Raw genomic sequence first — 24399 nt, forward strand, 5'->3', positions numbered from 1 at the left:
ACAGATCATCCAAAATGAAAATAAATAAGGAAACACAAACTTCAAATTGTACATTAAACATGATGGAGTTAATTCATATTTATAGTACATTCCATCCACAAACAGCAGAATACACTATCTTCTCAAGTGCTCATGGAACATTCTCCAGGATAGATCATATCTTGTTTCACAAATCAAGCCTTGGTAAATTTAAGAAAATTGAAAACCTATCAAGTATATTTTCTGATCACAAAGTAATGGAGCTAGATATCAATTACAGGAAAAAATCTGTAAAAAATACAAACACATGGAGGCTAAACAATACACTATTAAAGAACCAAGAAATCACTGAAGAAATCAAAAAATACCTAGAAAAAAATGACAATGAAAACATGATGACCCAAAACTTATGGGATGCAGCAAAAGCAGTTCTAAGAGGGAAGTTTATAGCAATACAATCGTATCTCAAGAAACAAGAAACAACTCAAATAGACAATCTAACCTTACATCTAAAGAAATTAGAGGAAGAAGAACAAAAAAACCCCAACGTTAGCAGAAGGAAAGAAATCATAAACATCAGATCAGAAATAAATGAAAAAGAAATGAAGGAAACAGTAGCAAAGATCAATAAAACTAAAAGCTGGTTCTTTGAGAAGATAAACAAAATTGATAAACCATTGGCCAGACTCACCAAGAAAAACTGGGAGAAGACTCAAATCAATAGAATTAGGAATGAAAAAGGAGAAGTAACAACTGGCACTGCAGAAATACAAAGGATCATGAGAGATTACTACAAGCAACACTGTGCAATAAAATAGATAACGTGGAAGAAATGGACAAATTCCTCGAAAAGCACAACTTTCCAATACTGAACCAGGAAGAAACAGAAAATATAAACAGACCAATCATAAGCACTGAAATTGAGCTTGGGATTAACAATCTTCCAATAAACAAAAACCCAGGACCAGATGGCTTCAAAGGTGAATTCTATCAAACATTAGGGAAGAACTAACACCTATTCTTTTCAAACACTTCCAAAGTATAGCAGAGGGAGAAACACTCCCAAACTCATTCTACGAAGCCACCATCACCCTGATACCAAAACCAAGCAAAGATATCACAAAGAAAGAAAACTACAGGCCAATATCACTGATGAACATAGATGCAAAACTCCTCAACAAAACACTAGCAAACAGAATCCAATAGCACATTAAAAAGATCATACTCCATGATCAAGTGTAGGTTTATCCCAGGAATGTAAGGATTCTTCAATATATGCAAAACAATCAATGTGATAAACCATATTAACAAATTGAAGGAGAAAAACCATAAGATCATCTCAATAGATGCAGAGAAAGCTTTCAACAAAATTCAACACCCATTTATGATAAAAACCTTCCAGAAGGTAAACACAGAGGGAATTTACCTCAACACAATAAAGGCCATATATGATAAACTCACAACCAAGATCGTTCTCAATGGTGAAAAACTGAAGCCATTCCCACTATGACCAGCAACAAGACAAGGTTGTCCACTCTCACCACTATTATTCAATGTAGTTTTGGAAGTCTTAGCCACTGGAATCAGTGAAGAAAAAGAAGTAAAAGAAATCCAAATCAGAAAAGAAGTAAAGTTGTCACAGTTTTCAGATGACATGGTACTATATAGAGAGAATCCTAAAGATGCTACCAGAAAACTCCTAGAGCTAATCAACGATTGTTAAAGTAGCAGGGTACAAAATTAATTCACAGAAATCTCTTGCATTCCTATACACTAATGATGAAAAATCTGAAAAAGAAATTAAGGAAATGCTCCCAGTTTCCATTGAAGCAAAAATAATAAAATACCTAGGAATAAACCTACCTAAGGAGACAAAAGACCTGTATGAAGAAATCTATAAGACACTGATGAAGAAATCAAAGATGATACAAACAGGGTTTCCCTGGTGGCGAAATGTTGGGAGTCCGCCTACCCATGCAGGGGACATGTGTTCGTGCCGCAGTCCAGGAAGATCCCACATGCCATGGAGCGGCTAGGCCCACGAGCCATGGCCACTGAACCTGTGCGTCCGGAGCCTGTGCTCCACAACAGGAGAGGCCACAGCAGTAAGAGGCTCACATACCAAAAAAAAAAAAAAAGATGATACGAATAAATGGAGACATATACCATGTTCTTGGATTGGAAGAATCGACATTGTAAAAATGACTATACTACCCAAAGCATTATACAGATTCAACGCAATCCCTATCAAACTACCAAAGGCATTTTTCACAGATGTAGAACAAAAATTTTCACAAGTTGTATGGAAACACAAAAGACCCTGTATGGCCAAAGCAATGTTGAGATAAAAAACGGAGCTGGAGGAATCAGGCTGCTGGACTTCAGACTCTTCTACAATGCTACAGTATTCAAGACAGTATGGTACTGGCACAAAAACAGAAATATAGATCAATGGAACAAGATAGAAAGCCTAGAGATAAACCCATGCACATATGGTCACCTTATTTTTGATAAAGGAGGCAAGAATATACAATGGAGAAAAGACAGCCTCTTCAATACGTGGTGCTGGGAAAACTGGACAGCTACATGTAAATAATGAAATTAGAACATTCCCTAACACCATACACAAAAATAAACCCAAAATGGATTAAAGGCCTAAATCTAGGGCCAGATACTATAAAACTCTTAGAGGAAAACATAGGCAGAACACTCTATGACATAAGTCACAGCAAGGTCCTTTTTGACCCACCTCCTAGAGAAATAGAAAAAAAAAAATAAACAAATGGGACCGAATGAAACTTAAAAGCTTTTACACAGCAAAGGAAGCCATAAACAAGATGAAAAGACAACCCTCAGAATGCAACTGACAAAGGATTAATCTTCAAAATTTACAAGCAGCTCACGCAGCTCAATATAAAAAAATCAAACAACCCAATCCAAAAATGGGCAGAAGACCTGAACAGACATTTCTCCAAAGAAGATATACAGATTGGCAGCAAACACATGAAAGGATGCTCATCATCTCTAATCATTAGAGAAATGCAAATCAAAACTACAGTGAGGTATCACCTCACACCGGTCAGAATGGTCATCATCAAAAATCTAGAAACAGGGCTTCCCTGGCTGCGCGGTGGTTGGGAGTCCGCCTGCCGATGCAGGGGACACGGGTTCATGCCCCGGTCCCGGGGGATCCCACATGCCATGGAGGCGCTGCGCCCGTGGGCCATGGCCGCTGAGCCTGCGCGTCCGGAGCCTGTTGCTCCGCAACGGGAGAGGCCACAGCAGTGAGAGGCCCTCGTACCAAAAAAAAGAAAAAACACACACCCACAAAAAAATCTAGAAACAATAAATGCTGGAGAAGGTGTGGAGAAAAGGGAACACTCCCACTGTTGGTGGGAATGTAAATTGATACAGCCAATATGGAGAACAGTATGGAGGTTACTTATAAAAGTAATAATAGAACTATCATACAATGCAGCAATCCCACTACTGAGATATACCCTGAGAAAACCATAATTCAAAAAATATCATGTACCACAATGTTCATTGCAGCACTATTTACAATAGCCAGGACATGGAAGCAACCTAAGTGTCCATCGACAGATGAATGGATAAAGAAGATGTGGCACGTATATACAATGGAGTATTGCCCAGCCATAAAAAGAAACGAAGTTGAGTTATTTGTAGTGAGGTGGATGGACCTAGAGTTTATCATACAGAGTGAAGTAAGTCAGAAAGAGAGAAACAAATACCATATGCTAACACATATATATGGAATCTAAAAAAAAAAGAAAGATAAAATTGTTCTGAAGAACCTAGTGGCAGGACAGGGGTGAAGACGCAAATGTAGAGAATGGACCTGAGGACACAGGGAGGGGAAAGGGTAAGCTGGGATGAAGAGAGTAGCATGGACATATATACACTACCAAGTGTAAAATAGATAGCTAGTGGGAAGAAGTTGCATAGCACAGGGAGATCAGCTAGGTGCTTTGTGACCACCTAGAGGGGTGGGATAGGGAGGGTGGGAGGGAGCGGCAAGAGGGAGGAGATATGGGGATATATGTATATGTATATCTGATTCACTTTGTTATAAAACAAAAACCAACACAACATTGTAAAGCAATTATACTGCAATAAAGATGACAAAAAAAAGAATACTCTCATACAAATGAACAAACATAACCAAACAGAATCCATCATAGATACAGAGAACAAACAGGTTGTAACAGGAGGGAGGGGGGTGGAAGGAGGTAAAGAATAAGTAAGGGAGATTAAGAGATACAAACTTTCAGTTATGACATAAATAAGTCACTGGTATAAAAAGTACAGTGTGGGGAATATGGTCAATAATTATGTAATATATTTTATGCTGACAGATGACAGCTAGATGTATCATAGTGATTATTTTGAAATGTATACAAATATCAAATCACTGTTATGTAACAGGAACTAACATAGTGTTATAGGTCAATTATACTTCAAAAACAAACAGAATCATAGAAAAAGAGAGATTTCTGGTTACCAGAGGTGGGAGGTAGGGGGAGAAGAATTAGATGAAGGTTGTCAAAAGTTACAAACTTCCATTTGTAAGGAAAGCTAAGTAGTAGCAGTGTAATGTACAGCATGATAATGATAATTACCACTGCTCTTCATTATAAATGAAAATTGTTGAGAGTAAATACTAATCCCATCACAAGGGAAAACAATTGTTTGTTGTTTATTTTGGTTATCATTTATCATATCACTAAATTTATTTTGGTTATCATTCATGATGTCTGTAAGTCAAATCATTATGCTGTACACCTTAAAGTTGTACAGTGCTGTATGTCAATCATATCTCAGTTAAGCAGGAAAAAATATATTTAAACTTCTAAAATAATGTGGGAAAAATGTAGTATTAGGTGGAAAACAAGAAATTTGGGCCTGAGTTTCAAAAGGCTAACGTAAATTGAGGATGCAACAAGTGAAAAAAGTTTCTGATAGAGATCTTTCTTATTCCAGAAAGCTGTAAGTAATTATAATACCATGATTATTTCTGGAAACAAATGTCTTATATTAGGTCAGTTTATTTTATTTTAAAAAATCTTCATAAATCATTTGAAAGCTATGTTTGTGAATATTGTCTCAGATAAAAAAAATTCTTTTATGGGCCACACATTAAAAGATATCTTGTTATGTTCAGTTTCTGTTAAAAAAATACTTTCTTATACATTACTTCCCTGTACTTGTAAAGGAATTTCCATCTTTATTTTCTTTACTCTTTCTTGTTTCTGAATATTCAATGACTTTTTCTGCAGCTAATGAAAATTGAAGGTCTTCATATGTAATGTTTGAGAGTACAGATAGTATTCAGTGGAAATTGGGAGTCATCAAGCATGTTTTTTATCACAAGAACATAAAACAATCTGTACATATATTTTTTTGTAAATCTTATATATAGGAAAATATAATTTAAAATCACCTACCATAAAATCAATGGTAAAACTATTCTTTGGGGATTTGTTTTTTTAAATCAGTGCAAAGTATAGTGAATATGCTAAAGATATTTATAATCTCTGACTTATTTTAATATACTTGAAATTTTGTTTCTGGTAAGAGCTATTGCTTTCTTGTGTGACTTCCTGATTACGTTTCAGTAAAATGTGCATATAATAACAATAAACTGTATTCTGTGTGAAATATTTCCTATGCATGGCATCCTTTTTTACTGGCCAGTGTTTGCTTGTGCATTAATAACATAGAAGTATTATTGAAGTTATATTTTTTTGAAATAATTTAAATTCTATCAGGAAATCATTAAGAAAGAAGGAGAGGGGCTTCCCTGGTGGCGCAGTGGTTGAGAGTCCGCCTGCCGATGCAGGGGACACGGGTTCATGCCCTGGTCTGGGAAGATCTCACATGCCGCGGAGCGGCTGGGCCCGTGAGCCATGGCTGCTGAGCCTGCACGTCCAGAGCCTGTGCTCCGCAACGGGAGAGGCCACAGCAGTGAGAGGCCCGCGTACCACAAAAAAAAAAAAAAAAAGAAGAAAGAAGGAGAAATTAGAGAAAAATAGGGATTGGATTTCTTAAATTTTCAGGAAGCTATCTAAAGAATCACTTTCAAACTCTATCTTTTCTTTCAAGATTCTGATGAGATAATTTTATTGAACCTTCTCATATTTTCCATGTCTATGTTTGCATTTGTGTGAGGGCAATGGTGGAAGATTAGTAAGTCTTTAGCTAAACTGAATATCACTACTGTATTTTTACTCATATCATTTAAGTGATACTTCTTATGCTTTTCAATCAACCACACTCTTTCTGTATTTTTATCTTGTAAATTTGAATACTTGAAACCAGTGCTTAAAATAGGTTTTATTATAAGGCTTTTTTTACTCATTTTATTTAAATATTTATTTTTAGTACTGTATATTTTCCCCAAGTTGTAACTGTTTATATTCTCAAATTTATTAAAGGCATTCCTACAGGAGAACTTTGCATGTTAAGTGAGGAAGGCATAGTGTAAGGAATAATCCAGTGTCTTTCTTATTTAGAATATCTGTGTTTTGGCCATAATTTGTTGGCCATAGGATCTTTTATTCATTCTATTTTGGACTCAGTTTACTCATTTTTAAAATCTCAACATTCATTGCAGGGAGTAGTTATGAAAAGTAAATAAAGATTATACACACACATGAATATATGCATAAATATCATATTTATCCCTGTAAGTATATTACTGTTTAATGTTCAATACATTTTTTCTTCCCTGACATCTTGTAATCATTCAAATATTAATTTACTTATCTATTTATCTGTACATTTACCTATTCAACCAATTCATCAAGTCTTTACTATGTTCTCATGCTGTATAATTTTGTAATACACAGGTATATAAAACAGTCTTGGAGCCCCCAAACACACAAACAAATGGGAAAAAATAAAAATAAATAAATATAATTAAGTAAATGTGATAAATGCTCCAAAAGAGGTTTGTTCATGGTGGATTGTTATTATATTTGATAATCATGTGCTTTGTTTTCAAAATTCTATTTTCCATATTTTATTTCCACAAGTTCAAATGTAAGTTATACATTTATTAATAAATTATATTCCGGGACTTCCCTGGTGGCACAGTGGTTGAGAATCCGCCTGCCAATGCAGGGGACACGGGTTCAGGCCCTGGTCCGGGAGGATCCCACATGCTGCGGAGCGGCTGAGCCCAGGCGCCACAGCTATGGAGCCTGAGCTCTGCAGCCCACGAGCTCACAGCTACTGAGCCCACATGCCACAACTAAAGCCCGCGCGCACCTAGAGCCTGTGCTCCGCAACAAGAGGAGCCCCCACTCTCTGCAACTAGAGAAAGCCTGCATGCAGCAACGAAGACCCAACGCAGCCAAAGTTAAAAATAAATAAATAAATAAAGTTATTTAAAAAGAATAAAAAAATTTAAAAAAAATAAATTATATTCCTTTTTAATGTATTTAAATAGTTATTTGAATTTAGTAATATGTAACAAAAAGCATGCATTACTAAATCAATTTTATATATGCAAATATGCTTTTGACTTTTTCCTGGAAAAGTGGCATCTAAATACATTACTTGGATGGTTCTATTTTTAGTAGCTAAAAATTCTCCATTTAAATTAATAGAGTCTTATTGACATCAAATGCTTCATTGAAATGAATGGGTTTTAGTAGTGAGTCATCCCTACTGGAATGAATGGCATGTGTAATTTATAGATCATATAGTTACAGAAGGAAGGGACCTAATAGATCAGTAAGTCTGAGTTGTCTGGTTGGCTGGAATATAGTCCCCAAATAGAGGACAGAATGTTTGGTCTTAGCCAAAAGGCCATGAACAAAAGCTATTTTAATTTATTGCAATTAAAATGAATGGGATTCAATCTAACACATTTATGAGGATGCGATAACTATCAAATAACATTCATTTCAGTGGGGTGTGTTAGTCATCCAATTCTATTCATTTCCATGGGGATCCATTATTTATCGAATCACATTTATTTAAATGGGGATTCATTAACTAAAAAATCTAATTAGTTTCCATGTGCATGCATTAGCTATCATGTCATCCTTCCTTTCAAAGACAATTCTCTAGTTATCAAATCCCATGCATTTATGTTTGGATTGGATTCTAGAGTTTGAAAAAGCTGTTACTCTTAATTAAATGGTTGCAATAAACTGTTATCGTTATTATACTGTTGCATATTTAAGACTATTTTCTAAATATCCAAAGACTTAGTTACCTCAATTTTCAATAGCTAAATGAAATGATCTCTCAAATACTAAAACATTTAAGTTAGCAAATGTCCAAAGGTCTAATATGTTTTTTAAAATGTGAGGATTGTATTACCTTTCTAAGTCAGGCTGTATCATTTTTTCCCTGAAACCTATCCATTTGGTGATGTTTTCATGTTCAGCAAGATTTTGAAAATGAGGGGAAATAATGTCAACCTTACAAGGCCATATGATTAAGTGCTTAGATTTATGAGTTATGTACACTAAGCTAATGTAACAGTATATGTGTCATTAGAATCATAATTGGATGGATTTCATTTTTACTTCTTGCCACAATTCCAACTCTTCAATTATTAAAAATAATCCATGTTTTGGAGAAATCAGAATTTTCTTGTGCCAGGCTTACATAGTACCAAGTTCAACAGATAGCTAGAAATTATTACTATTGAGGTAGATTAAGCAACAAACATAGTTACTCTAGACCAGTACACACACCTTTCTCAAACTATCTTGGTACATCCTAGATTTATGCAGATAACATAGGTTTTCCGAGCCTTAAATAAATGATCTTTTAAATAATACAGTGATTTAAGTCATTTTAGTTTATAAAAAGTTCAGGGACACAGAATAATGTGAATATATTATATCAGTAATATCTTAAGGCTGTGTTGAACTAAGAGACCTTTTAAATTACTGTGAGCTTAATACTTTGAGGTAGCTATTGAATTATTTAGCTCTTTTTCAACCTGTTAGATGACCATAAACACCTTATTTGATTTACTCTAAATTTAGCAATGCCATGTTTTTATCTAAATGAATTCATCTGAGAAACATAAACAGAAAAAGTAGAAATTACATAGACAAATAAACATGAATAGCATGAATAAAATGCTGTGTGCTAGCTAATGTGCTAGACAAATAGAATGAATAAAATGTTGTGTGCTAGCTAATAATAATTTTAGATTGCTTTTCAAATTTCATCTTTTAAGAATTAAGAATAATATGCTAATCCTATGTTAGCATTTCTGTAATATTTGAATCTTGTATCAACCATTATATTTTAAAAGCCCACAAAAAAACAAGCATAAATATAAATTTATATTGATGTGTTGCAAAGTCAAAATGCTTAAGATTGAATCCTACTAATATTTGGTATCACTGAGACTTTGATAAACTTATTTAAATTTCTGGTGCTTGTATTTCTTCATCTATAATATGAAGGATAAAATCAAATCTACCTAATTGATCGTTGTGAGAATTATATCATACAATCCTTGTAAACTTCTTACTGTGGTACCAGTATGCATACTCACACTAAGACCCATATAAATCTGTAGTACTTCTATACTATAGTTTCCACTCAGTGTTTTATAAATTAGCTATCTTGTCATTACTAAATTTTTTAAAAGAAAAGAGAAACAATTTTAATAAGCTGTCATGTAAGAATATTTCCCCTCTTAAAATAACTAAGATCAATTATATTTAAAAATGTAATGCCATTATAACTCAGAAAAAACATTCATTTTTTTCTATACTATCAGTATTTTAAATATATAATTATTTATATAAAATTTTTATTTATGATTAAAGGCAAATAAAGATAGTCCTATATTTGGTAAATTGCATTCCCCAATTATTTTAGAACTTAAAATTTGTTTTTCCATAGATATAAAAGTCAACTTGGTAGTTGTAACCTTCATCTAAGTCAAACATGACATTGTTATGAGAGTGCTGAGGGGCTATGAGTAGTAGGTAGACACATGGGCATGTGAATGGTGTCCAAGGGATCCTGGGTTTTCTCCTGACTTGTGAGGGAATGTGGAAGTGAATTAAAAGGGTCAATAAACTAACAAAAGCACTGAGTTGAAATGAAATGACTACTTATACAGGAACTTCAACAGTAGAGTGAATGGCCAGTGTTATGGTCTAAGGCAGTGGATATAAGCATGTTTCCTGATGGGCTAGTTGTTACACATCCATGGTCAACTAGTGGTTTTAAGGGACAACCCATGTCACGTCTCATATGCCACGCTTATCATCACCGCCCATCTATCTAATCTGTACCCACATATTACGTCAGATTGAAACAGAAAGAAGGGATGGGATTCTGAAAGATCAAGTCTTCCAAGCAACTGAATATCCAAAGGGATGTTTAGATTTTTGGACACAATGGAGATTATCAGCTTCAACTCTCTGATCTCCCCTGCACCCCACCCCCTGCCATGCTTGTGAAGTATAAGATCAATCTGTTACAGAAAAATACAGAAGCTTCATTTTCTCTGCATATCTTAGAATTTTATAATTAATTTTGTAACCCTATCACACTTATTTGACCCGTTATCTTCCTTAAACATTATTCTGGTAAACATGCAACCCAGATTTAGCCAGATTTTTATGTCACACACCCTTTAAACCCACATTCCGCTTAAGTGGTAGGAGTTGGATATTTTATTAGATTTCCTTCCCCAGATGTTTCTGGAAGTCTCCAATTGGGAGATTTTGGAATTCACAAATTCAACTCAATGTAGCTTATCTCCTCAGAGCTCCCCTTTTAAATACTCATCTGTTTTCATATTGCAATCACCTCCCTTAAAAGAAAGACCTTTTATCTCTTTCATACTGCTTTTTCCTATTGATATTATTTCAAATTGGCATATTAAATATTGACATTAGTCTCTTCTATCACTTCCCCACACGTTAACTACAACCAGATTATAACTAAATGCCTTAGGATAACAGACAGGCATTTAAAATGTGGGTACTGGAAACAGAAAGTCATATATAGCTGTTCTCAAATTTCACAGAACTTGGCCAGCCCTTAGGTATCTCCTACTAAATAGTATTCTTAACTTTCTACTTCCCTTTAGGTAGTGGCAGAAAACTTTCTCTCTGTATTAGGAGGACCCTTGGACATTTCTCCCTTACCTGGAGGCTACGTGTCAGGTTTCTTTTTCTTTTTTGGCTGTGTCGGGTCTTAGTTGTGGCACGCAGGGTCTTCCCTGAGGCATGAGGGATCTTCGTTGTGGTGTGCGGGCTCTTGGTTGTGGCACACGGGCTTCTCTCTAGTTGTGGCGTGCAGGTTTTTCTCTCTCTAGTTGTGACGCACGGGGTCCAGGGCACATGGGCTCTGTAGTTTGCGGCACGCAGCCTCTCTAGTTAAGGCCCGTGAGCTCAGTAGTTGTGGCGTGTCGGCTTAGTTGCCCTGTGGCGTGTGAGATCTTACTTCCTCGGCCAGGGATCAAACCCGCGTCCCCTGCATTGGAAGGTGGATTCTTTACCACTGGACCACAGGGAAGTCCCAAAACCTGTCAGTTTTTAAGACACAAATTAAAAACAACAACAACAACCAGGTTCCCTCCTGCCTTCCTACCTCAGGAGGTGAACCTCCAAAGTCCTCATTTTCTGCTCTGATGTGGGCCACTTGCCAGGCCATTTTCTAAGGATCACTGACAATAGTTATCATTCCATTTTATCTCCAGGAATTGGCTTTGCCGTAGAGCTCCTACCACGCATCCATGGGAGTTTTAGAGTAAGTAGCAAGATGAATACAGAGCATTTGGCATTTCTTTTTGGGCAAATTGAAATATTATAATTCTAGAATAGACCTTAGTTATTTTCATCTATATCTGCAGGTGTAATATGTCAAAGACCATGTTCATATTTATATGCTAACACATGTTTCAGCATATGTCAAAAAGCAGCAAAAATACATAGCATGATGGAGAAGTTATGGAGTTATAAGATCTGGATTTTAGACCATGCTCCTTCAAAAGTAACTTTAAGACATTGAGAAAATACATTACTTTTATGAATCTCTCAATATTCTCAGTTATGAGTTGAGAGTGTAAAATGGTCTAAAATACTTGACTATGTGCTACTCCTCCAAGAGGAAGATAAACAAAATGTCCTACTCTATAGCACAGGGAACTATATTTAATACCCAGTGATAAAACTTAATGGAAAAGAATATGAAAAAGAATATATATATATATATATATCTGAATGACTTTGCTATACAGCAGAAATTAACACATTGTAAATCAACTATACTTCAATATAATATTAAAAAATTAAAATAAAATAAAATATTTGACTATATGCTACTCCCAGAGGAAGAAAACTGATGGATGGAAAATATTTAATCATATAGCTGGTGACTATGTTTTTGTTTATATATTAGTAATTTTCTTTAATATTAATTATTTGGCCATCCTATCCCTGGGCAATAAGGCTCTTTCAGTTCTAGTTCCAACCTATCTCTCTAGCTTCACTTCTATCAACAGGCTTCTCCTATTCCCTGAGATCCATTCATGCTGAATTTTTCATGAGTGTCTCACATACCAGAGCCTTTCCTATTCCTTACGATGGAATTCTCTGACCATCTTTTTTGCCTGACAAATCATCTCTACTTCTTGACACAACTCAACTACTCTCTCCTCGTTAACCATCCGTGACCGAAATGCTCCAGGTAAATGCCACTGGCTGAGTCTTTTGTCTATTTCCCATGTATCTGGTTCATCCCTCTACAAAAACACTGTATAAAACAAAGTGAGTATGTGACAGCATGAAAAGAGCTAAATATTGTAGTCAGAGAAACCCAATTCCCAAATCTCAGCCTTGTCCCTTTGAGTTATATCTCTGAGGGCAATTAATCTCTCTAAATCTTAGTTTTTTAATATTTAAAAAGGGATATAAATTCCTATTTTAGATTGTTGTGATCATTAAATGACAGTATATACAGTGGTTCTAACACACAGTAAATGTCCCCAAAATGATTGTTTCCTTCCTCTTATATCTCATATTACCATATTCAAAATGTCTGTCAATAGATGGAAAAATGCTTCTCTTATGACCTATGACCTAGATAAACAAAACTCTCTTGTGTACCTTCTAAGCCACAGAAACTACTTTTGTGTTTTCATCCTTTCAGACTAACAAGAGTTTTTAATGTCACACCCCATCTTGTCAGAAATATTGCAATTATAATCTCTCAGGGAGTTTACCATTTAGCTTATGCTGATGTCTATTGTGAGCAAAAATAAAACCTCCTTCTACCTCATGCTCTCCATTCCAAACCTTGGGCTTCAGGTGTCCTTTATACCATTTGTTTTTCCAAAAGTGACAGCCTTCACTCTACCCTGGGGTTTTCTTTATCACTAGAATTGGCTCATTAGGCAGAATTAGAATGCATGGTTGTAATAACAAGGAATCTCCAGCAATTACCATGAAAAACCTCCAGTGGTAAGGAATCCATTGTATTAAATGTCTTTTAACTAAAAGAATCACTAGCTAAACAGTTTATGTAAATATTTTACTACGGAATAGAAAATTAGAGCAATGATGAGAAAAAAGTGAACGACTGAGACCCCAAATTCAAATCATTTGTAGGAAAAATTCTTGAGACACCAAGTAGTTGCAGAAGTAATTTGTCATTGGCAAAATGAGTATGCCCAACCTATTTTGTAAGAGATTGTGAAAAAAAATAGAACTACTGACCTGTTGATGTATTTTTGTTATGAACCCAATAGCAGATTTAACTGGTTTGTTATTGTAGAAGGGGATATGGATGTTAGAATTAGGAAGGAAGCGTCTCTCTAATATACCTCTTGACCATGTAATGCTGGCTGGGGAGTCTTTCATTTTTAGGAAGAAATTATACAATTCACTTATTGATAAATGTTTATGAATTACCCATTAAATTTAATATAAAAAATAACTATGGCATGGGCAAGAAACAATGAAAGTATTTGTAATACAGGATTATTTCTTGTAGACAATGTTAAAGTATATATATTACTATAAAAATCAACAGAAATGATGTTATAACTTTATTATATATGCATTTTATGTAAGAATATTTTTCATGATAGAATTGTAACACTAATGAATACAGCAACAAATGAGAATGCAAAAATAGATCTTAATTTCAGGGTCAGAATATTCCTGGCTTCTATTGGTAACTCTTAGGAATTTTCTATAGAACTATAGTCTACATCTAAATTCTCAAAGACAGAACCATATGAACTATAATTTTATATGTTTTTTAATTAACAGTTTTTAATACCTCATACTGCTGTGATGACTTTTTAATGCTAGAATTCCCCCTCCTTCTTTCCCTCCTGTAAATGTGGACCACATATCACATGGCTGATTCTTGGCACTTTAATTTCAACCACGCTGGCTTCCGAAAAGCACACTGTACACTTCACCGTTTCTGTTTTGCAATCACTGTAACAGCTTTCTGAGATATGCAGCAGTATACACTATGCATTTTAGATTAGAATCTGCCCCCCCCCCCAACTTTTAAACATTTAGCTTTCTGGGGACTTCATCATTTCTGTTAATGGAAAGAAGACATTTAAACATTTGTGCAATCATTTTATTTGCAGTCTGATGAATACACTAGCTCTAGTACAAGGATATTTGGTCATATATACTGTACCACTTTCACTTCAGTATCCCTTCCCATTTGTTAAAGGAGAGAGATTATTTTTTCATTTAATAGGGTGATAAAATAAAACACATATTTGGGGGTGACTTACCTGGACACAGTCATCTCAGAAATAATTTACATTAGATAGTTGCACTGTTGAGTGTCTAGTGATTAACAGTGCACTCAGAAAGTACATTTTGTCATTTGATTTTATTTGTACCAGAAGTTAACACTAGAAGATTATGGAACTGGGTGTAAGAATTGTCTTGAAAGAATTTTATATTTCCTAATAGGAGTAGATCTTCACCTTTCTAATTATTTTTAAAGTGACAAAGAGTAATCAAAAAAATTCCACTAGTATTTTTATATCAGTGATTTCAGTAAGAAGTTTGATCATGTTTCTAGCTCAAAATAACAACAGGACTCAAAATTGCAATAAATGCCCTTAAAATTCTTTTCTAAAAATATTTTTAGAATTTTCTCCCCCAAAAATATTTCAATGTAGGTATAACATCTATCAGTTATTTTTCCCCTTAGGTAGTTTAGGGAGACACTGTTTAAAGATACATGTTACACAATATTCAATTTGAATCTTATTTTTTATTCAACTGAGTAATCAATTTCAAAGAACAAACAACATTTTTTTAAGGTTTTGCTTTTCAGAATATTATTTATCAAAAATAAAATAGTTTCCAAAAAGAATCACTGCTATCATCTCCTCTTCATGCAGTAGCAATTAAGATATTTTTGGTACATTTTAACCTGCAGATTTACTTAAAGAAAATATAAATTTAAAAACTCAAATTTATGACTAATAGACAATTTGAAATTTGTGCCAAAGCTTAGTAGTTTTCAAATGCTCTGTATGCTTCCCTGTATCTGTTATTTTTACCTCTTATTTTAGGATAATGCTAAAACCTGATTTGTTGTTGTTGTTGTTGATTTAGTTTTCTATGAGTTAACAGAATTATAAACAGGTGGGACCGATAGCATGAAATTCATATTTTGTTGTACTAGAAAAGACATTTACCATATGGGGAAAAAAAACAACAAGAAAAAGGGGCAGTTCCTGTCTGTACTGCTGGATTTGTGAAAATGCATTCATTTAGGAAAATACATGATTGTTGTTGGTTGTGAAATAATGAGATGGAAAATTAAGGTCCAAATTAAGAACTATAGTAAAAGGAAAGCAACATTTTTAAATTTATTTCCAACAGAGCAGAACCTAGTCTTCAAAGACTCCAAAGTCCAGTTATTAAGTAATAAGGTAGCTTTTATTGAGGAGACTTGCAGGATATCCAATATAATTAGATAGTAGGCCCTAGAGGATTTACAGGACTTAGGATTTTTTAGAGTCAAAGAGCTAAGTAAGCCAATATTAAAAGACCTACCCCTGATATGGATAAATCCCACATCTGTAAGTTGTTTTGGAGTTTTGCTTTGAACCTTAACTCAACAGTCCTTTCTCTTCGATGGGCTGCATCCATGTTTAGCTGTACATTGGGCAGCTTGAGGTGTCTCCGTTGTCTCTCTCTGCTTGTCTTAAAAGTTCTTTCTCCCTATTTTCGTCTTTCTTTTTTTTTTCTTTAGGTGCATGCTTCTCTCCAAATCATTTAAATTAAGTGCTAAAATATTTTCATTACCAGAATGTTATTTTCAGATTTTAAATGTTGCATAATAGAGGAATTTCACACTGCTCTTTTAATTCTCATGATTTAACATGGAAATATATTTCTTCCACACAACTGGATTCTCAACACTGGTATAATTTCCAAAGTATTCATAATGAACTGTTAATTTAGAAAGGGAAAAAAATAAGCTGATGTGATTCAACATGTGACAGATAATTTTATAGACAGAAAATTCAATAGCTGACCGAAATATGTTTTGTGCTCTGATAGGCAGTCTGAGGCATTGTTTAGATTTATTATATTTCTCTCCAGTTCAATCTCGTCTTGTAGCTTTTCTTGTCTCCCATGGGCCCATTTCTCTTCGTTTGCTTTGTCCTCAGTGTCTAAATCTGGAAATCTCCTTTCTTTACTTTCTCCCATTCTTTCCTTATAAAAGGTTTCTGGATGTAAGCACTTTCCAGTCATTTTAATTTTTTAAACAAATAAAAGAGAGCTGCATGCATGTATTAATCCATTTTTAATAGCCACTACTGAAAGACAGGGCATTTTCCTGGTATTGTTTTGAATTGCTATTATCTTAAAAGAGTTTTATTTTTATCAATATCTATTGTGACATTCAGTTAAAATGACAAAGACTCCCATGCTGGGCAAACTGAAGAAACGCTTTAGTTCACTGAATAAAGGACTGAGGCTGGCTGTGGAGGATTTTTAAAATATTTTTGTTCATATTCTATTGATGCTATAGTTCTTCTTAAATAATTTTCATGTACTATTAAGAGAACATGGTATTTAGCATACAGATAACTTTTTCACCAGGTCGACTATCGTTACGTGAGATTTGGTACATTGCTGCCATCTATCGACAGAAAATGAATACATCTTTTAACACTAAATGTATGACAGATAAAACTCTAGTGGATAAGCATATATTCATTCATACTTATAAAGACAATCTACTTATTAACATCTACTAAAACTGAAAAGAATGAATCTAAGAGACATGGGTATAGCGAGCACCTGTGCCAATATCATAGCACTGGACAGCACAGTCTCTTATATAGGTTGAAAAATAATTTTCACATACTTAACCTACAAGATTATGGGTAGAAAAAATACAGTTATATTGTCAGCCCCATTCTACAAATGAGGAGACTGAGGCTGAGAGAGTATTACTGATTTGCCCAAGTCGTGGAGCTGATTGGGGAAGAGTTGGATTGAATGGAATTCTACTGGTCCTACTCTCTGGAATATCTTTCCAATACTTTGCAGGGCTTGAACTTTCAGAACACTTGTTCCTTAACCCTTGCTCAAAATAACCATTATGTACACACAGCTACTACCTAACCAGAACCCTACCCCTTCATTCTTTCAACAAATATTTAAGGGCCCGTTCTTGGCCAAGAACTCTTCTATGAATTGAGAAACTGCTGGGATCAAGAAAGACAAGATCCCTGCACTGTTTGAGCTCACATCCTAGTGTGGATAGAGGCAACAAAAGCATTTACACACATGGATGGACAAGATGAGTTCAGAGAGTGGTAAGACCCATAGAAAAAAAGTAGTATGAAAGTGAGAATCAGGGCACTGCTAATCCTTATGGAAATGTAAAAGAAGTAAAAGTTACAATCAAAGCTTTTAGGAAAATAAAGTTTAGTTGAGAAGACAGAACCAATGAGCCTATAAATAATTATGCAAAATAATAGCAGAAATATCGGGAAATAGTAATAAAAAAAAAAACCATGTAGCTCACACTCGACTCCCTGGGCCTCAGGGGTACAGAATTAGTAACGTTTGATACTAATCAGAATAATAAAGGATCACCTCACAAGGGATGGAATCTCAGCCAAGTATCAAAGAGAAGATTCCATTTTTACAGAGACAGGTACTGAGGCAGAGGGAACATTTTTGCAAAGGAGTGAATGTAGGGATAATGAAGGGATGCAGTTTGTAACACCAAGGTATGGGAAAAACATTCTTTTTTTTCTAACACAGGCACTTAGCACCACCTCAGGTTTTGGTAGATATTGCATTTCTAATACCTCTTCTTTTTTTTTTTTTTTTTGGCCTTGGCTCTGTGTCCAGAACAACGTTCTTAAAATAATGCTTTTATCGCATAGGGTTTCCTTTCAAAAAATTGCCATATTTACTATTCTTAAGCGTTTATTCTGATTTACATTCTAAAATATTTCAGAAGTATATACTGAAAAAAGCAAATAAAATAGCAAGTAAACGTAGGAAAATATTACAAGCAAAATTTGCTAATAAATGGTATTCTCTCTATAAAGTGAGAATTTCTTATTGGAATATTTTTATTCTCAACAAGTCTTCTAATTAAATCTAACTTTCTATTACATATGATGAAATACCCATTTTCATCAATGAATTCAACTTAAATTCTAACAAGAATAATTAGAAAAAATGTGCAGTGGCTCTGTGTTCTTACTTAGAACAAAAATACAGTGGCTATGTGCTCTAGGAAGCAATAAAGCATTATGAGAAATCAGATATCTTTTGCAAATAAAAGCTACATCTCCCTTTCCTTGTTGTAAAGGGCTCTTCATTCCAGTTCTAAAGGGCATCCTCTAGGAATCTAGCACCTACCTAAATTTCAATATCTTAGATAAAGTACCCATAAGCAAAGATATACGGTAACTGTCTTTCTTTTTGTTTTGTTAGTTGTGAAGTTTAGAACATAGAAGTTTGAGCCAGCAACAAATTTTAAATGATTCGTAGGTATATATTCATTTCCAAGTTATGTCTTCAGAGTTGGAGATTTATCTCTGAACCAGTTAATTCAATCAGTGTAAATAATCTGTCCTGAATCTAAAACCCAAAGTGGTTCTTTGGGTGTGTAATTGAGCCAATGAATTGACGAATTGTCAGTTCACCTCTCTATGCAATTTGGCCGCACTTGACTCTCTATATAAAGGCAATGATACTAATTGAAAACACAAGTACATTTTAGCCGTTATTCAGACAAGACACACAGTAATAAAGCAAATTCTTTAAGCTTTATTCATCTATCATGGATAATGTTATTACTATGAAATGCATTATGCAAAAGCTATATTTTATTTTCTTCACGGATTACATGAAATCTGAGCTGCACATTTTTACAGCACATGTTATAATAAGAATTCTGGGCTCAAGTCTTTTCAACGTATTTTGTTCTGCTCTTGAAACTTCACTTTTTTTTTTTTTTTTTACACCGTTACTAGTTTCAAATGATTTACATTGTTAAGAAAAGGACTGTAATATACTGCATCTGACCTTTTTCATTTAAGTGTTCTGGTAAATAATCCTGGGCATGCCAGTGAAGCATGATAAAACCTCCCTCAATTCTGTTTCTCATTTTAAGAGCAAGGATCAGGAGATGCTCTGCATTTGTTCCTCCATGTATTTATGATTTCCAATATTTCTAGATTGTGAATCTTCTTGCCTTTCTGAGTGTGCCTAATTTCCTGTAACACTTGTTTGATTAGAGCTTTTAAAGAGATAGAGAGATGATTGATAGATAGACAGACAGACAGACAGGCAGATGGAAATCTATAGTGTTCACTTAAATCAATTTAAGAGTAGGGTGTAGTCAGAGAAACTTTTCCCACTGAAGGTGTATTTCTACTTGGAGGATTATTTTGTGTAATATACTGAGGACAAGCGTGTGGGTGGAGGTAAAGGAGAGGGATATAATTCCAGGAAAAGAAATTAAAAAGAGAAATGTGCAAAAATACCAAAGCATGGGCAAGCTTGCAGTCTCACAGAAGTATTGAGACTGCAAGCTCATTTCTGGAGCATAACATGAGTGAAGGAACGTGAAGAGTCTAGAGAGGGAGGTGGGAGCTGGATCCTGAAGATCATTGTATACCATAATAAGGACTCTAGAGTTTATATTTGGTGATGGGGGTAGAGGGAAGAGAGAGTAGGAAGTGCTTCGGAATTGTGGCATGATTAGATTCTATTTTTTTTTAAAATTACTTGATTGGAATGTGGACAAAGGATTGGGCAAGTCAGAGAGATTAATACCAGGTTATTGATGACCTAAAGGAGTGACTTTAGGTATGAAAAAGAGGAGATGGAAATGCCACTTTAGTGGCACAATCATTAGGGCCTGCTCACCAAATAAAAATAGGGGATTCTCAACTTAAAGAAAAATGCACAGCATGAGAATTGTGAGTTTAAGTTTTATTCAGGAACCTTACTGTGGACTATAGCCTGGGAGATGATAGCCTCTCAGTAACTCAGTATTTTGTAGAAAAGGTAGTTTATATATGAATTTTCTGGCTAAGAGAAACATACAGTCAAGCATACATCTTGTTAAGGATGACTGTTAGTCACAAAGAACAAGCATCTCAAGTTAATAATGATTTTAGTGCTTTTCTATGTATGGGAAAATGTGAAAATTTGGGGTTATTGAAATTTTCCTGAGATATGTATCTAACTATTTATCTGCTTGTTTATCCAAAGCACAGACTGACGGTTTTTCACCCTGAATTCTTCTCAGGGTGCAGGTAGGTGGATAATTGCAGTGGGTTGTGACTTAAACCTTGTAGAACTGGGTGGTGAACAATGTTGTTCATTTCTCTTTGTTCACAACCTGAAAAACAAAGAAGGGTTTAGGATGACTTCATTTTTTCTGTTTTGAGTAATGACATGAATATTGCTATCCTAAACTACAAATAAAGAATAAGGAAAAGGAACAGGTTTGGAGGGAACAAAAAGTATAATTAAATTTTAAGTCTGTTGAATATCCTGAATGGAGTGAACAGACACTATTTTTTCACTTGGAAAAAATAATAACTACGTGTGTGCACAAATTTTGTTCTGAGGTGCAAAATATGTGGGTATTAGGAGAGAAATCCAAAGGAAAAAAAAAAGCAAGTGACATGACAAAGAGGGTTTATAGAGTTTCTGACATATTTGAATTGCCTAATAGAGATTTGCCAAATGAATAAAAAAATTATGTGCCAGGTTCTAGCCTAATGCAAAGAACACAAGGTGGCAGACACAGTACTTGCTTTCAAAGAGCTTGCAGTCCACTGCGTGAGATAGAATAATAAAAATACCATTAGTAGAAGATGCCTTCAAAGTTTTCATAGAAGAGGTATAATGGATTCAGGAAAACTTCTAATGGCTGTTTCACCAAAGAATTAAAGAAATTGCTGCAATGTGAGGAATGGATTGGAAGTGACCAAGACAGCCTGAACATTTCCCTCAGCTAAGCTAAATTTTAGCTGTGTTTTTTCCTGATATAGGCCCCTGACCTCCCTTTTCTTAAGAGTATTTCTTTGTAAATTGTAAATTCTTTGAGATGCCTCTTTGAGATGTAAAACTTCTACAGCCCAGGAATGTCCTTCTCAAGGACCTGAGATCCATCCCTTTGAAATGTAGTCATTAAAGTAGTGACATATATCCAGGTCTCTGTAGGAGAACAGAAGCCTAACTTCAATGAGCACCCATTAGCAAACACAGATGGCCTCATCATCATGATCAACCTCCCCACTAACTTCCAGTAATGTTTTCTCACTAGCATGCCCCAGAGCTTAAAACCTCTCCTGCCCTTTGTTTCAATCTCTCTCCTTTATTTCAGTAGTCTCTCCCTTCACACCAACATTGTTCAAATTTTCCCAGATCTACTTGTACTTGTGTGTGTGTGATTAGTTCTGTGCGATTTTATCACATGTTTAGATTCATTCACCCATCACACAGTGAAGATAAAGAATAGTTCCATGACCACAAGGATCCCTTGTATTGCCTTTTTCTAATACGATTTCTTCTTTTCTTCCTGCCAGGTCCTTAACCTTTGGTAACCGCTGACCTGTTCTCTAGTTCTATAATTTTGTCATTTCAATGATGTTATTGAAATGGATTCATAAATTATATAACATTTTGAGATTGACGTGAATCAGCATGATTCTCTGGAGACTAATCTGGGTTATTACATGTATTAGTAGTTTGTTGCATTTTTTGTCAAGCAGTATTCCATGGCATGGCTGTATCACAGTTTGTTTAAGCATATACCTGTTTAAAGACATCCAGGTCGTCTCTAGGTTTCAGCTATTATGATTAAATCTGCTATAAACATTCATGTATGTACAGGTCTGTGTGTAAACATAAGTCTTGCATGTTGCATGTTTAGTTTTATAATAAAACTGCCAAAGTGTTTTCAAAGAAGTTGCATCACTTTACATACCTATCAGCAAACATGAGGGACCCTGTGTCTCTGCATCTTCCTTAGCATTTGATGTTTCCACAGTTTTTTTTATTTTAGTCATTTTGATAGATATTTAGTGAAATCCCATGGTGGTTTTTACTTTTCCCTGATGATGAATGATGTTGAACAACTTTACATGTGCTTATTTGCCATCTGGCTATCCTCTTCAGTAAAATGTTGGTTCATGTCTGGAAGTTTTCAACAGTGCGGACAAATTAGGCTACTACAGTAAACCACAAGAAGGAAAATGGGAAACCACACTAGCAAAGTGTTAGGGGTATGAAGAAAAGAAATCAATATTTAGTGACCTTTAAGGGATGGTTATTTGGAAGTAAGGATGTGGAAAATAGTAAATTCATGGATGACACACAGGTTTCGGACCAACTCATTGTAAATAGAATGGCCAGTTCAGCTGGTTGAAGATAAACAAAGAAAAGTATAAACTCCTTAAGAGATATTTGTGAAGTTTGAGGTAGTTGTAAATATATATGAGTTTCTTTCATTTTATTCAAGAGATCTAAACAGCATTTGAGTATGTGATAAAATTTATTCATTGTGTTTGCTCATTTCATCTTGTCAGGAAACTGGTACAGCCTAAGAATTGGTTGATATTTTCTGGAAAGATGATTTAAAATAGAAAAATAAATGACCAGAAATAAAGCACAAAAACAAACAATTCATATAGAAACATTTGAAAATATATCACACAAAAAAAACCTCTTCCACCCCTTATGGTCAAGAAGTAGCGCTTTCTAACTATTCTGCTGATCACTACAGACTTTCCTTGTTTATTACATGGACTAACACATAATTCTATAACCCTTCCTCAAACACACACACACATGTGCACATACAAAACATGAATTTTTCCCACAGGTAAAATAATAAAGAAAATGAAGAGGATTTCTTTAGAATCTTATCTGCATAATTCAAATAAGTATAGACTTTGGAACTACATTGCCCAGGAATTTGAAACAATTCTATGCAACCACTGGGGAAATCAGTGTCTTCTGTAAAAAAAAAGTGGAACATCAAAAATTTTTGTTCAGCTTTACTGTATAAGAAGACGTAGTTTTGAATTCTTGAACCACAGGAAAATAAGCCACAGGTGAAGAGACAATAGACTGTAAATGCCAAATAATACTTTCACAGGTCTGTAAGATGATAACAGCTCAGTTGATGTTAACTTGATACCCCCAAGTAAATGATTGTGCTCAGGAGGAGCTGGATACAGCTTAAAGGTTAATGGCTACTTGCATAATTGTGCACACTGCATTCACATAAGCATCAACTCCTTTTATAAAACACTGTTCCAATGAGACCAGCAATTTTTAGTTTCCAAGAACCAAGCTTTGTCTTCGGATCAAAAAGGAAGGCAGAGTATCATAAAGAACCTTCACACTGCATTGTCTGTGTTGATGTTGGTGACTTTTTATTTTATGTTGTAAAGTTATCTCAGAATGAAAACAAATTTAATGGAACTCTCAAAAATTTGGAAATTTTAAATCCCCAAAGGGTTGGCTGAAACCTGGGGTGGGACAGGAGGTGGAGAGTTGAAAAAAGATGGTACAATGAAAAATAGCTAGGCTTTAAGGATGAGTGTGTTTCCTATAGTTGAAGATAAATTAAATATGTTAATTACTTTGAGAATAGGACTTACTATTTTTTGTGAAAATAATGAACATGATTATTGAAATATGCTAAGGAAAGCAAAATGACAAAAATTAGAAAAAAGAGAAAAAGAATGAAATCCAAGTACTATCATCTGTTAATAATAACCATCATTTATATTTTCTGAACATTTAACTTTTAAAAGTTTTCAGGTAGATATCATTCTTATTATGATGCACTACTCTTGTGCATATGTTATAAAATAAAGAGGCTTGAGGGCTTCCCTGGTGGCGCAGT

This window comes from Grampus griseus, assembly GCF_964374135.1.
Source record: "Grampus griseus genome assembly, chromosome: 18".
NCBI lineage: Eukaryota > Metazoa > Chordata > Mammalia > Artiodactyla > Delphinidae > Grampus > Grampus griseus.